Source organism: Syngnathus leptorhynchus, chromosome 1 (genome assembly GCF_054491065.1).
Source record: "Syngnathus leptorhynchus isolate UIUO chromosome 1, UIUO_Slep, whole genome shotgun sequence".
NCBI classification, from domain to species: Eukaryota; Metazoa; Chordata; class Actinopteri; order Syngnathiformes; family Syngnathidae; genus Syngnathus; species Syngnathus leptorhynchus.
Genome location: NC_141195.1, coordinates 13,555,507 through 13,569,802, shown reverse-complemented (window position 1 = coordinate 13,569,802; position 14,296 = coordinate 13,555,507). Strand labels below are relative to the sequence as shown.

At 39.2% G+C, this 14,296-nt stretch overlaps 1 protein-coding gene across 5 annotated transcripts in view; it reads right to left on the bottom strand.

The window, feature by feature from the left end:
* Positions 1–10,158, bottom strand: part of cntn3a.1 (contactin 3a, tandem duplicate 1) — a 110,099-nt gene extending 99,941 nt beyond the window's left edge. For all 5 annotated transcript variants that reach the window (XM_085912597.1, XM_085912607.1, XM_085912590.1 and 2 more), the window contains exon 1: positions 9,979–10,158. The gene's annotated coding sequence lies outside the window, so the exon portion shown is untranslated. The remainder of the gene's footprint in view (positions 1–9,978) is intronic.
* Between the last annotated feature and the right edge of the window lie 4,138 nt (positions 10,159–14,296).

The window sequence follows — 14,296 nt, the reverse complement described above, 5'->3', positions numbered from 1 at the left end:
TTCATGTTTGTATTACTGTCAGAGAAGAGACATGAAAGTTACAGTGCTGTGATGCTGGATACACTGAAATGTCAGCATGATATAGGTAAGAGTAAGGGTGCTTGTGACATAAATAGGGATGTATATAATATAAACAGACAGGGCAGTATAGAGGATTTTCAGTACATTTGATCAAGGCTAATTAAGGGGTACAAAGATGATGTTTTCAGAAAAGGGGGGACAAATAATTTGTAATGTTCTTAGGACACTTGTTAGAAATTTACCACATTCATATTTGCTGTCACATGCTGAGATATTACCTTTGGGCTCTGCAGGACATGTCTGCAATTGCCCTGCCATCACTTTTCAAAGTGTAAATAACCTCAGAGCCTCACAGATCTTAAAGCACTATTGAATAATGCATGGTCCAAATTACAGCTCCTGTGATAGCTGCCGCTGTTGTATCCATGCATCTCTGCTCTCGGATTGCTCGTGGCCCCATAATTGTAAAAAGCCAGATGTCACAAAGACGACAGACTGATAAGGAATTCTGCTTTGTCATTCTTGCGAGGAGGAAGATGCTCCTATTCCTGGCTAGACTGTAGGCAGAAATTGCGACACTTCACCATGCGGTGAAAAGGCGAGATGTTTAGAAACTTGAAGCAGAATGTCAGACCACCACCCCATGTCAGCATATTTTCATTTACCTAAACATGTACAGCACCTCCAGTACTTGACAAAACATTTAAGGTTGGGTCTTAATCAGTTCTAACTGTCCATCACTCGTAACCAATCACCTGCGTATACATGCCAGGCAGACTGCGCATTGTGCCACTCTCTGAACTTAACGGGAATGAGAAGAGGCGCTTCCATTCGATCGACAACAATCCATAACAGCACAAGCGAGTACCTTTACGAGTGTTGGAAAGTGCCGCTGATCACAAAAATAGGGTCCCAAATCTAAGTTGTACTACCGATTCTAAATTGTCTATATGTACCCTGTGATTCACAGGCCAGCGTGTAACCCACCTCTCGCCCAAATCACTCAATTGCCTCCAGCTCACCTGTGTGACCCCAGACAAGATAAGTGGTTGAAACGTGGGGGTACCACCTGTTATTGTTATTTCTTGAACCATTTATCCTTAGAAAACATATTCTGTGTTTGCTATTGTAACCCAGCTAATATGATTTCCAAGTCAGTTATGGATGTATTGTACATTACACCCCAGTGACCAAATATAATTGTGTTCAAAGCCAGGAAAGTTTTCCCTCTATTCTGCAAAAAAAGCAGGAGGCCACCAAATTTCTCTGAGTGACTGCAGTGCAGTTTTATGACCTGCTGTGTTGTTTTCTGATTACACTCCATTCAGTGGCACGCCGGCCCTCCCAAAAACCTTAAACTACTCAGCTGCCTAGTGTCCAGGGAGAGACAAACGCATGGCCTTTCAATAAAAGATAATAGAAAATGACAATAAGATTTACCCTCTTCATCCATCTTGTTCATGGCTGATCTTTGCAATAGTGGGAATAAACCAACCCAAAAGGCTGACTAGCCCACCAGGTCGACTGGAATACTGCGTATGCATGGCAGCAGGTTATTCATTACATTTAATGGGATGTTACACTGATCTTGTGCTTCAGGGCTTCTACATATTGAGTCTTTGATAAGAGTTATAAAATCTACTCCTCTGTGGCAAAATTATACGCAACAAAACCTGGGTAGAAATGCTCCTCTGCAGCTGTGGTATGATAACTCCACTAGACTCGATAAAACACAAAGATGTGCCTCCATACAATTGCAAACTGTCTTTGGCCCTCCAGTGGGCTATGCCATCAAGAAATGTCGTCTGTCTTTTCCATCCACTATCAGATGAATGACCTACTTTATACAGTTTAGCCACAAGGTACAGTTATCTCTTTATAAAGGTTGAAGCCAAATATGGAACTTTATTTGATTATATTGGTTGTTTTAGTTGAAGTTGTGATTCGTAATTATCAATGAATTAGATGGTAACTTCCTTACATTGAGTGTGTACTGTATGTGTGTGTCTTTCTCTTGGATGTTGGGCCATCGAACCCTCTTTTTTTGTTCTCTATGTGGTAAAAGCAAGCCCTCTTCCCCAAGTTGCCAAGGAAACAGCATATAAAGGGTTCAGAGGAACATTCAGGGAAAGCATTGTGCCCTGTCAATTCTGCCTAGCAGCAAGTGAATGCTGTGCTGTTTATATCCTAATGGAAGTGGAAATACCCTGCAACTTCCAAGTTCAGACACAATCTGTTACAGATTGACCAACATTTTATTCCAATTCTGAAATAATTTTACCCCATAGGAAATAATGTGAGTGGAAATAATTACTGCCAGAGTCAAAATATAAGTAAAAATATATGAATAATCACCTTTCACTTCAAACTCAGACTGTTTGAGCCAAAGTAAACTCCTTCCTAACAGCAAATCCACCTCAGATCATTATATTAAGGAAAGTCAGGTGAACAGTAGCTCATTTGCAAGAGACAGACCCTCACCCCCAAAACCGAGAATTTCATCGATCCATCGAGCCATCCATTGATGCATCAAGCCATCCATCGAGCCATCCATTAATCTATCCCTCAATCTATCGAGTCATTCATCCATCGAGCCATCACTCGATACATCGAGTCATCCATCCCTTCATCCAATCCATCCATCCATTGAGTCATCCATCCACCCATCCATCGAGTCATCTATCCAGCCATCCATTATTCGAACAATTAGAATTTAATGTGCACTGTACTTTCTATCCTCAGAATAGTTTGACCCAAGAATGCCTGAGATCGACCTATGATTAAGACACCAAGGACACAAACTGAGGAAAAAGCAAAGCATATGCCTTAATATAATATAGTCTTGTATTGCTTTACACCCCAAGCATAAGTGAATTTACTTGTGTATAAAAGAAACTTTTCCCAGTGAAATGACTTGAAATGCATTGAATCTGATCCGGGCCCACAAAGAGCAGCACATTCTTTGTTTTTGATGCATGAAGAAAAATAGTACTCTGTTGTATAAAATAAAAACCCCAATCAAATATGACAAAGAAAGGGAACTAAATAAACAGTTTTTAAGTGTATTCATGGGTAAACGTGGTTGTTTTTATATAAATGCCACTGATCATCATCTTGTGCTAAGAATGCATTAGTATTTACTATACCACAAGTGTCATTCTATCATTGCATGATTTATCTTCTCCTTGTACTGTTAGTGCTACTGAAGATCATGATAAAAATACTCATCTATTAATATTTTTGCATTCTTGACGAAATAGTCTTTGGTGAGCAAATACAACCACCCACATACAACATGTCAAATAGCATACGAGGAGACCTGCATTTCATACGCCATGTTCTCAAGAGCTGAATTAGTCAGCATCAAAGTTGGCTAACTATAATAGTAAAGGACAGCAAAAGGCTCATAATTGAGCGTGTCAGAAGATGTCTCTCAAGCAGAAAATGTGAAGTTAAAATAAAGGGTGCCAATAAGCCAAGGTAGACAAAAGTTGATGGATTCCAGAGGAGGATGAGTGGCCACTAATTGAGGATATGGCACCCCCGTTGTGACGCTCTGCATGTTGCCTGTAGACAGAGAGCAAATTAGGTTTGGTGAAGTCATACGGGAGATATGAGGCGTGATGAAGTATAATGGCGGCAAATGAAATGAGGTGATTTGGACTGAAAGATGCAGAGGACACAGCCCACAAGCACTGGAGTGTGAAGAAGTTTGAAGAAGTTAGGCATTATCAGCCTAGAAAAGTCTGGTTCTGTGCCCCTCACCTTTTTTTTTTTTCCATGGACATGTCGAGATGTCAATGTTAACATTACAGGTGAAGTTTGACACAGAAGCCAATTCAAGCAAAGACATTGTGCACAGACATGTCTTGTGTGTGCACAATGAAACTATTAGAGGATTACGTTGCTTGCTCACAGACACATTGAACAAACACTTCTCCCAACATTATGCACAAAATGTCACCAAGTGAGTCTTCAAAGAGTGTCTTACTTTTAGTTTAGGTTTATCACATTGCACTTTTGTATGATAGTTATGAATGCTAATGAATGTCATCCTGTTAGCGTAATGTGATGATGCCTGTATGTATTGTTGGGTGCTCTTTTTGCTCGGGTTACTGTCAGTTTATGCAAAAGTAACAGTTGTGTGATTATTTAAATGTATTGTACTTAAAAGCCGTGCTAATATTCGTTTCCCCGTCTATGGTCTTTCCGTTTTTATGTCAGCATCAAGTTACAAGAGCTTCAAGTATCAAGCTTTTTTTTTTTCTTTTTCTTGCTTCCTAGGGCCTTCATTGCAGGCAAACCGGCCACCTGTTGGCCCACTTGGACTCACACATGACACAAAACTAGGGGAGGCGGTGACTTTTTGGATGGTGGTTGCGTTGTAGAGCCCAAGTTACCTACAGGACTGAAACAGCTCACCATCAACCTGAATATAGAACTGTGGAAATATAAATGTGAACTCAACATTTCTATGTCATTGAACGATTGAGGACAACATTTCTTGTGACTAGACTATAAAAAAAAAACACCTTGGGATGACGCACAACACATCTGAGGACCTCTTTGTCAATGCTGCCACAAAAAGCTTCATACTTTCCTCTTTTATGCAAATCCCTAAATTTTTGCTCACCACGTCTGTCATGTTTGCATTATCTTTTGAAAAGAAAATGTCTTGCCAATTAATAACATGCTGAGTAGAATTGAACACACAATCCCTAACAGTTAGTAAGAAGCCTGGCTCTTGTTGTCTCAATTCTAAAAGTGCTTGCCAAACAATCATTCCTCTTTGAATCATCAGATGGTGTCTGCCCCTCTAAATGCGTCACAGTTATTTGCTGCTCTTTTGTCTTTCTTCACAATTAGCAGCGATTTACAGAAGCGTCAGAAGAACATACTCCAGTAAGACGACTAATGCCGTTTGTGACTGCTGTTGTCAGCACAAACACAGAGGTAGTTCAAGTGTGCCTCGAGGACTTGGCACACTGCTTTAACAAAGAGAGTAATAAAGGAAGGCAGTGAAATAGAAAAGCTCACTAAATACATAACACCCATCTGTGCTCATTGTTCCAGCGTGTGCACGTGAGTGCTCGTTAACGCACAGCCTTAATGTGTGGAGCGAGTGAAAGAATCAAGAATTCCCCTGGTGGAGCGAAGGGCAAAGCCAGTATATAATCACAGTCATCAGTCGGGGCTGGATGGAACTCAAAGAAGAAAATGTGTAGGCTTTCATGCTCGTGTCCTGCTTGGTTTTTAGATTTGACAGCATGATTATTTGGCATTGGCTGATGCTTTTTGCACTTAGAATTTTCCACCATCACGCTAGTTCTCTTTTTTGCAACAATGGGACAAGTAAATTGGCATAATCAAATAAGTATTGTTGGATATGGTCCACAATTTGGGAAACGCACGATCCGCGCCTCACGGCAAAAGCCAATTATCCAATATTTGCGTGCTCGTTTTATGTCTTCAGGTTAAGACACCTACACAAAATTTGACTTACACAGGTTGATTACGTTCAATCACAATTCTTGTTAAGAAAGCTCTGTTTTCAGGAAAAATACAATACTTTGAGTGACAACGCTCAAGAGCAGAAAGTCCCCATTCCGAAAAAGCAAAGTTCAGAATTCTTTGGCCAGCTCATATTCAGTTGCACATGCTGGTGTGGGCCGAGTTTGATAGGTGATGAGTCCATGGGGGTGGGGCATGATCGCGGGAGAGTTTGATTCCATGGGACTTGGTGCTGGTTTGGTGAGGGCTGGTTCAGTGGCTGCTGATTATGGGTGAATTGGTGTATGTATGTGGGGGTTTGACTTGGTGGGGGCTGTTTTCCATCCTATCTTTCGGCCATGGCGATCAATGTATTAATTGGTAAGGTTTCATCTTGAGGTGAACTTTTGCGTTGGAAGCGTGTTACATTATGAGCAATTTCCTTGACATGGCATACCAAATAAATAAAAAAAAAAAATTTGAATGCATCCAAATTACTTAAGGACTCGTGTGAGTATCACAAAGTGCAAGATAGGAAAAATACATGAGAAGGTACTTATCACTCCTCCTTTTTAAAGTGTGAGAGTTGTACTTTGTGAACCACACCATTTCTTATTATTCGACCAAAAAAAATTCAGATGTAATCAGTTTACTTCGGGACGTCATCTCTGTTCCCTGGCTGTTTGACGGTCCAGTGGCAGGCTAAATCATTTGACATTTACAAGAGGATCAAAAGCCCTAATGCATTTTCCACTGCCCCCCTCCCCTCTGCGTGTTATGCAAATCTCTCTTTTTTAATAAAGGCATAATGAATAATTCAGGTGCTGTGTTCCTTCAAAGCACAATACAGGAACAAACGAGCTGAAAATAGTTGTTTTGCAAGAATAAAAATTGACAGTGCAGTATTTTTTTTGAGAACATGTAATAACCTGGCCTGCTCGTTCCTTCTTTCTTCAGCTTTAAGAACTCTGTTAACGAGGACTGTGTGACAGACGACTAATTACTGGCAGGCAGCGAAGAAAAATGGTTTTAATTTGCTCACAAGAAAACATATAACTTTCGATCCCAGTTACCTCAAGCATCTTCTATCCGTTACCGCTTGCCAATCAGAGATAGAGATTAATATTGTGCTCAACAAATCTATTAGACCAGCACCCGATGCAAAGTGGCGTCCACAGTTGTCCCAAACTGACATCATAGGTAGTTCCCATTTTTTATGCTTCTGCAATCATGGATATCAGTATCAACAAGCTTTTAGGGGGAAAAAATGACATTTTTATGTGAAAATATTTTGTTTTTGTTAACCACTGCCATCCATCCATTTTCTGTGCAGCTTTCCCCACTCAGGGTGGCAGGGAATTTGCCTATCCCAGCTGACTTTGCCTGACCTTGCGTTGTCTTGTTGCTAGTCACTTGCGGAGGACATGCAGGAATGGAATGAAATCAAATTACAACCCATCTGAGAGACAGAAAAACAATAAACAGTGGCCACTGAGAGAGAACGAGAGAGAGAGAACGAGAGGGAGAGAACGAGAGAGAGAGAACGAGAGAGAGAGAACGAGAGAGAGAGAACGAGAGAGAGAGAGAGAGAGAGAGAACGAGAGAGAGAACGAGAGAGAGAGAGAGAAGCACGACGGGTCACAAAACAGTGCCACAATTTTCTTGGATGAATAAAGTTTTGCAATCTTATTATCGGTGGTCATTTTATGGCAGTGAAACTGAAGTTAAAACTTAGTAAATGGACTTACCTGGTAGAAACTACAGCATAAACTGCAATAACCAAACTGGAACAACCAAGGCAGGCTATATCGATACGCATGCAGAAATAATGCAAATATAAAAATGGACACAACACAGCGGAGCCAGCTGGAATAATAAGTCACACATTTCAAACTACCATACATAACTTCAAACCATCTTTAAAACTACCCAGGGCGCTTGTTTACCCACCTTTGCTTGAATTTAGTGACTCTCACTCGGTTGCACTGAGAGGCTTGCTAAAATAAACATTGCTGTTTAACGTTTAAGGTCAACGTTTGCATTTCAACTATTTGTTGCCACACATTTATTTAGGTATGTATGTACAAAACAGTTGGATGGATTCAATACATTTTTTATTATTCCAATTAATTTTAGTTTTCCATGGCTTACAATAATATTTAAAGACAAACTTCTAGGACTAAAACCCATGTAATGTTTTTGATTAACACTTGGGTCTACTATGCTACTGTTATTTCAAATTGGTCATGATGGTGGTAATGGGATATGTTAGGGGTTTTTCTTTAGGTGGGGGTATTGGTCTAAAATGTTTGAGAACCACTGCTAGAATTCATCCGGCCTATTTATATTGTGGGAGAGTTGAAGCCTATCCCAGCTGACTGTCAGAGGCTGGACAGTTTGCTGGTCAATTGCGGGGCACAAATAGACAAACAAGTATTAGCAGTGCTCTTGTGGGGAATTTAGAGTCATGAATTAAAACTACATGTATATTTTTAGAATGCAGAAGGAAGCCAGGTACCAGGACAGGGGGGTCAGGGAAAACACGGACACTCAACATGCACAGAAGGCTTGTGCAAAAAACACCTTGAAAGGCAGATTTGCTGAAGACTCCTCTCCACAGCCACTCTGATCTTCAGAGTAGCTCCTGCTTTGACATGCAGATCTTTTTAAGTACATAGATTGATTGGTAAACGTTGCCTCAGCGACAGAAGAGAAATTTAGTAGAGTTTTTGCTCTGGCAAAGACTGAGAAATCTGAAACCAGTAAGTTGCAGTGTTCTATGTTCTTGTTTATACTTCCCATACATTATAGGCTTGATGTTTCAAGCTTAATTTCCCTGATTTGGCTGCTCCACAATGTAAGCGCAAATAGAAGAATAAACACAATGCTGTTTTTTTGCTGTGACATTTGCTGAATGCTTATTAGAAAATATTTCACGCACTCAAACTATCATTTGATAAAAGAATCGCTGGTGAGTACACAAACAAATGGAAGTCATTTGTCATCAGGTTTAGGATGGCATTTTTCACACAGACTTTAAGAAGATGAACTCTTTTAGTATGAATTTTGTCAAGTGCCATGCTGTTGCTCTGACAACTCTGGGCCGTAGGAAGAAGTGTGAGAATTATCCACCACCCACACATCACTTAGATGTCTCTTATATAATCCTGTTTGCAGCAATTCTCATCAAATCAATCTTTGACCTGAAAGAGGCCAGACAGTATCCCTAAAACACTCTCATATCAAGTTCCGTGCTTTTTGTAACTAAGTGACTTATCAACTGAAGCCCAAGCAAGTGAACATCCCTCTGTCCACTTTGTCTTGCACCATGTCTTCACTAAAGCTGTTCTCTGACATTGGCAGCCTGACTTTGTAATTATATTACCAATGCATGTCTCATTAGCTTCTGACATGGTTGAGTGTTCGTGTCTCCTCTGACACACACGCATGTACGCATACACACACATGCATCCACATACACACAAACACACAAACGTAAATGCTTGCTGGCATTTTAAAATGTCTGGGCTTGCATGTAAAGCCGTTTAGCGTGGAAATAATAGCCTTCTAAAAGGATTCTGGGTATGCAGAGTCGTCCTGTTACATTTGCATTTGAGTGAGACAAATTCAATTTGAGCTGAAGGTGAGTGGCATCCTTTGTTTTGGTGACAGAGGAATGATACAAACGGGAGGTGGACCCATGGGATGTCTCGTCGGTCGGGGGTTTTCTTTCAATTATTTTGGTGCCAAGCTTAACATTTCTGAGCAATCAATGCAATGCACGACAAAAGTCATAGTTGAGTTTAGGTAAGACTTGTTAAAATTTAGACTTTTATTCCCCATAGGTGAAAAAATAAAAGTTAAAAAATAATTCTTTCTGAGGCATGAAACTAATGAGCATATTTCTTTTTAACAAATGCACCTGTCATCTGATTGTGTGTGTGTGTGTGTTTTTTAATATTTGTAACCGATATAAATTACATGGATATCATTTGGTGTGTTCTTTCACTATTCTTTTTCAAGTGTTAATGTTTGTTTTATGGGTTACATATTTTACATATTATACTATCAAATTGTCTTTATTTTCCCTAGTTCTTTGACCTCACTTTCCTTTTTATCATCTTTGCATTTCATTGCAAAGTTGAATTGAGGGTGATTAGCTTGATAACCTAAAAAAAGAAAACATTGCAGTTTTTTCAAGTTTAACTAAATTCAGTAATTGCATGCATATACCAGGAAATATTGAAGCCTCCTAAGTCACTTAGTAAAAGTAAATAAGCAACTTCACTGAGTATTTAAATATAAGCATATGCCAAACATAAACATCCACTTTGCCTTTGTGAATACTTCAAATTGATTGAGCCACTCAAAGTTCAGATAAACACAGCTTGTAGATCAAACCAAACATTTCAAACAAAACAAGCATCAACCAAACTTAGAACTATAGAATCCAAGTCTATTTCCTACCAGTTGCATGTGACCAGGAACTGTGGAGTCTCTTTGGGGTTTTTATCTTTGCTTTCTCTGTTTAAGCTTTTTTCTTTTCTTTCACCAACAGGCTTTCCCTTGTTTGTTCCCACAGCTCACATGCTGGTCTGTAGGCAATATGGCCACCCCTGGCATTGACAGGAAATTTGGTGAACGTTTTTCTCTACCCCCTGCAGGTCTGGAGGAGGATTAGTGGATATTTTGACCGAATGATCCCTGCCTCTGTCACTTGACGTGACAAACAATGTTAATTATCAGGAGTTCTACAACACTACCAGGACTAAAATATCATAGAATAGAAAGCTATGTCAGTATGACTGCTATAAAAAGGGTAATTAAAACATGAAAACTACTGTCAAGTCAAATCTATCTATTTAGTCCTTGATTACAGAAACATCTCAAAGGGATTTACATGCCCACAGTTGACACATATTAACGACATCCCCTGATCTTAATCCCCAGAAGATCAAGAAAAAACTCTAAAAACACCAACCTGGAAAAATGTCAACCCTTGAGGATGTACCACAGATGGGAAGATCCCCCTTCCAGGACCGCTATGGTACAATGGATGCAGAGTGGACAGCATTTAACATATAAGGCAATACAAAACTATTAAATAAAGTAGTGTAAAAGTCTGTTTAATCAGACGAAGCGCTGCAAGAAGATGACTTTAGTGAAGTGGGTCCTGGTTCACTTGGTCAATTTAGCAGTCATTGTAGTAGCGCTTGCGATGAGATGTCCACCTCATATCTTGTTTTCGTCTGTTGGTGAAAAATCAAGATTATATACAAAACTGGGAACAACAGATATCTATCAACCTTTACAACATTATTGCCTTTACCTATAAAAGAACTCAATGTGGGAACATCAGAGTTACATGTTTCTCTGAAACAGAGTAGAAGACCTTACTAAAGAGCGACACCTTTACTTTTTTTTCTTCTTTTTCGAAAAGCCCACATTGTCTGAAAACAGCTGTAGGCAAGTAAAGGTCATTCAGAGTCTAAAATAAAACACTACCATTCTGATTTGCTGTCAAGGTCACCTGGTTTCAGTCTGACCTCCTTTTCTTTATCTCCAAGTGTAGTCAAAGCTGTAAAGAGCAGAACATGAAATAACATTAAGTGCTTTGCTCCTACCGCCATTCTCTACCCCTTTTACTGGTGGGACTGTTGAAATGGTGCCCTTGAAGCCATTCCCTCACAAGATTCTTGGTCCATTTCAAAAGACAGAGTGGTGATGTTGCCGTAACTCCTCATAGTGTGGATTTTGCTTCCCGGTTCTTCGCCGGCTGCATATGAGAGCACCTCAGCAAACACCTGTCACACACACTTACCCTTGCGGTGAACCCAACCGCGTGCATTATGGATGAGACCTTCATGTATGTGACGCTCACTCGCCATCTTCTTCACCGGACAGACCTATTCTGAACTGACATTTGCCAAAGTTGCATTTGTGCGCACGTGTGAGGCGGAATGTTTAAAGCCAATGAGTGCTTTCTGCCCCTGGGTGCAGGGGCAAACATGTTATCGATTTCCTCCCACCAGGCAATTTCCAAGGCACTTAGCCAAAATATCAATACTGATCAAATTGACTGAAAAAGAGGGGGCTATCTGCTTTTAACCTAGATCAATAGTTTTGTGTGTGAAGGCAGGCAGTGGCATGGCGTGGCTTGCCAGTGCCCAAGGCGAGTCATGCTATTTGTGCTACCCCTTGGCCCACAACCATAACCAAGCACACATTCAGTCATTAGTCACATCTCAATCAGCGCATTGGATTTAAAAGAGCAAATATAATCATGGTATCTACAGGTATAAGAATTTAAGCCTTTTTAAAGCACTTGTTTAAGGTTACATCTTTTAAATGAGGGAATTTGTAGTTTCAAGATTGCCATCCATCCATCCATCCATCCATCCATCCATCCATCCATCCATCCATCCATCCATCCATCCATCCATCCATCCATCTTTGTAGAGCACCATTGATTGGATCTCAAACAGGTACTACTACTAGTACTACCACCACTTTTACTACAATTACAGTATTAGACCGCAATTACTAATACAGATGTCGGTTAAAGCGAAGCTACAGCTAAACTATATCCCTCTATCACCACCGCCCTGACTCCCCCATACTAACCTATCGTATGCAACTATGCATCAATCAAAGAAGTAAACATTGTGACCCAAGATCCTGCACATCCTCGCATAAAAAGCCACTTTAGTGTGACCCTGATGGCAGCTTTGACCGGCGTAATGGTTTGTTGTTGTTCTGATGTTTTAGCATTTGGTGGAGAGAAAGCAATTTTGAAACATGTGAGGGCATCATCCCTAACAATACTGGTATTATCACTTTAAATTACCTTTATGTTCACATGAGCCAGCAAGAGCTTTTCAGACTGCTTTATGCCAGGTCTGCTTTGGGTATTTTAAATCAGTAGACTATCGACAGACTTATAAAGCTGTGAGAGGCTGTTTGCTCAGGACGGACACAGGAAACCTATCAACATGAGCATAAATGATTTTGCAGGCTGAATAACTCATCTAAAATCACACAAGCTCCAGTTGTGAATAATTGTAAAATGACATTTGCAGACGACACTTTTCACCTTTCGGTCAAATTCATTCTGTATATTTAACAAAAAGCAACATTATTGTTCATTGTGTTGTACTGTTTTTGTCATAATTTATTTCTCAAATGTCGGTTGGACTGACATCTTCAGCCCCTTGCGTTTGCGACTGTATGGACAGTATGTAGCATATACACATATGTACATATGTACTTTTTTGTGATTGAGCACTGTGAACTCTGCCTAAAGACATAAAATTGGACAAAAAAACATTACCTATTCATCTATTCATAAACATAAAACAGAAAAAAAGTGTTGCTCAAGCCAGGTGTAGTAGTTTAAACCAAAGGTGTCAAATTCAGATAAAAATAAAAATCCTGCCATATTTACCAGTCAGTTGATTCCAAGAATTTGTGGATACAGCCAAACTGTGACAGTTTGTCTACTTTCTGGATTTGACACCTCTGGTTAAGCAAATAAGTGGGTTTGGTAATGTTTAGTTTCAGAACTGAAGCGGTTATAAGAATGGTACAGAAACAATATAGCTAATTAGGGAGGTAATGTAATTATTTTGCATGGATAGACAGGTTGTTAGTAAATCATCTGCCATCTTGTAAGATAGTTATTTTTTCTTATTGTTTTCGGTCGCCGCATCAAAGCGTAATGTACATATATTTTGTGAGAATAAAGCCACTGTGATAATTGGTGTCATGGGAAATGCTTCAGGAAAGATTGACAACTTCACAGCTACTTTCTTCCATAAGGCTAAATTTGGTCTGTGAGTTTCAAACAAAATATGACGCACATCGTTTGAAAAGCCAAAAACAACAGCAACAACTCAACCTCATTTTACATAATTTTTGGTTCGTTTTATTCTTAAATCCTCAACAACTAAGAAGAAGAGCATCAAGCCAATGAAATATTCAGTACTTTATTTCATTGGAATCTTGTAAAGTATATACTTGATTAATATTTGAGCGATATGCATTATGCATGCAAAGACCAAAGAGAGGTCAACGGTAGGGGAAAAAGGGATTCCTGAGTGTTTGACCCCTTGGATGATAGCTCGGTCACTTGGTGCAAACAATTGACTGGTTGTTTTTAAAACCTTTTAAATTCTAATGTAAATGAGAAGGTAAACAATAACAACAAAAAAGTCAATGCCATGAATACTTTTTTTGCCTTAAAAATAATATAATTAGTTTCTTAATATGAAATTAAGGACCATTGGTAAATAACAAAGCCTTAACAAGACAAAACCTTTAGATAAAGTTACTTTTGCTGTTATCCGAGGAACTAATTCTTTTTTTTCGTTCTATTGCTGAATTAAAAAAGTCCTGGTCCATTTTCGTTCATAAAAAATGGAAATATGAGTAAATCAATAAATGCAGTCCTTCTATTGCAAACATTGTTAGTCTATATATATATATATATATATATATATATATATATATATATATATATATATATATAAATATCATATTGTTTGTTTGTTTGTTTAATTTTATTATTCTCATTTCAGTTACTCAATTTGGAATTCAATTGTATAGGCTGTGCATTTGATTTGCACATTTGGCATTAAAAAACAAAACAAATGTAGACATTTGTCTCAAAGGATTAATACTCTGCTTTGCCCCACACTTCTTGAGCTTTAGCCAACTTTTTTAAAGCAGTACTAACTGCAATAACTTTGCTCCGTCTAATCAGGGTGATGTCAAGACACCATTACGT